Raw genomic sequence first — 1,885 nt, forward strand, 5'->3', positions numbered from 1 at the left:
TAAAAATCAGTGAAGTTTTAATAGAGCAGGACAGGCTTAGGATATGAAAGTCTGAGTGTCGTGTGACTGAGGGGCTGAGAGTGATGGGGGTCCTGTGACTGGTGCATTATGGGATAGAGAGACTCAGGCAGGGAATCACCAAAGTCGTCTGTTGAACCCAAGGTGAAGACTACAAGACCTCCTCCACTGAGCTTCATGGTCCAGTGAGCACAGCTTCTAATATTCTCAAGATGTTTGAGAGTCCACAGGACTGTAGCCCACCTACCCTGATGAGACCACCAGAGTAAAGCTGACCTCAGATTGAACAGAAGGAGAGTTTAAATGGAGGAGAAAATGCAGTGTGGTGTGGTGGTGAAGACTTTGGAGTTCAAACTCTGAGGTTGTGGGTTCAAATCCCACTACTGACACCACTGTGTGACCTCAGCAAGTCACTTCACCTGCCTGGGCTCTGATTGGACAAAGAAAAGAAAAGGAAACAATGGATGGGAGTCACCTGGGATAAGAATGACAGTCAAATAATAAAAAGAGATTACAGGAAACACACAAAAGAAAGAAAGAGAGAGACAATGACAGATTGGAAAGGCACTATATAATAGATAGATAGATAGATTAAAAATAGTAAATACTGATTGCAGCTTTTATGTAAATAATTTATGTGGTTGTGAAGTGTGACAGTTGATTGATTTTAAATTAAAGAGGTGGACTGTGACAATAAAACATGTCATTTAATAAAGCCAGCGGTCAGTGTGGACAGTCCATCAGAACTCTGACCTCAATGGTGACCTTATGTTGTTTATCATAATTTCTGATGACTGAGATGACTTTCAAATGACTGACTTGCCTTCCTTTCACTTTGTAGTCTGTTGTTGTCTTTTTATGATTTAATTTTTAAAGCACTCAGATTCTGTCCAATCAGATGAGCTGTTTACTATTAGTGTCTCATCAGCACAGCTCCTGATTGGTTCTTGTTAATTGTCTGTGTTGCGCTCCGCCCCCAGTCCCGTGAGACACTCCCAGATTTCCTCACTCGTTTTCTTTTCTCTCCTTTCAGACTTCTGTCCCCTCACACTGGACATCAACACGGCACACAGAAAACTCCGTCTGTCTGAAGGGAACAAGAAGGTGACACGTGAGGGGACAGAGACTGAATATCCTGATCATCCTGACAGATTTGACTACTGGACTCAAGTTCTGTGCAGAGAGCCTCTGACTGGGACTCGCTGTTACTGGGAGATGGAGTGCAGTGGAGACTTCATGAGGATTGGAGTCGCATATAAAGGACTGAGAAGGAAAGGATGGGGAGGGGAGTGCGGCCTTGGATACAACGACAAGTCCTGGTGTTTACGGTGGTCTCATTTCCCAGTACTCTGTGTGGCACAATAACCAGCAGACTGTAATCAGCGCCCCCTACAGCCCCACAATAGGTGTGTATCTGGACTGGCCTGCTGGCTCTCTGTCATTTTATAGCGTCTCACACACAATGACCCTCCTGCACAGGTTCAACACCTCCTTCACTGAGTCCCTCTATCCAGGGTGTTGGCTTTATTTAAACTCCAGTGTAAGAATCAGCCATCTGACACCATGTGACCACTGACCAGTACCCTCCACTGGTCACTTGATGTCCCCACAAGCTCAGGTGTCTTTATCTTTGCAGTTTGGGGTCAAAATTAATTTTCCACTATAGGTGGGGGGGCAGCACCTTTGTGAGTGAATTTGTGGATGAGAATTCGGGGCGAGTGCGGCTGTCAGGGTCTCCATTATTATTGGGTCTGAGTAGCCAATCAGGTGTGTGTGTCATAGTGAGGGGCATCAGACATACAAATACCAATCTGATCAGCAGGGGTCACTGTTGATTCACTGCCACATGTCCTTCAGGCCGATACCC

General features: G+C 45.5%; 1 pseudogene; it reads left to right on the forward strand.

Moving 5' to 3' along the window:
• The first annotated feature begins 1,068 nt into the window (after nucleotides 1-1,068).
• On the forward strand, nucleotides 1,069-1,666 carry LOC120528330 (annotated as a pseudogene).
• Nucleotides 1,667-1,885: the final 219 nt, after the last annotated feature.

Source organism: Polypterus senegalus, chromosome 4 (genome assembly GCF_016835505.1).
Source record: "Polypterus senegalus isolate Bchr_013 chromosome 4, ASM1683550v1, whole genome shotgun sequence".
Taxonomy (NCBI): domain Eukaryota; kingdom Metazoa; phylum Chordata; class Cladistia; order Polypteriformes; family Polypteridae; genus Polypterus; species Polypterus senegalus.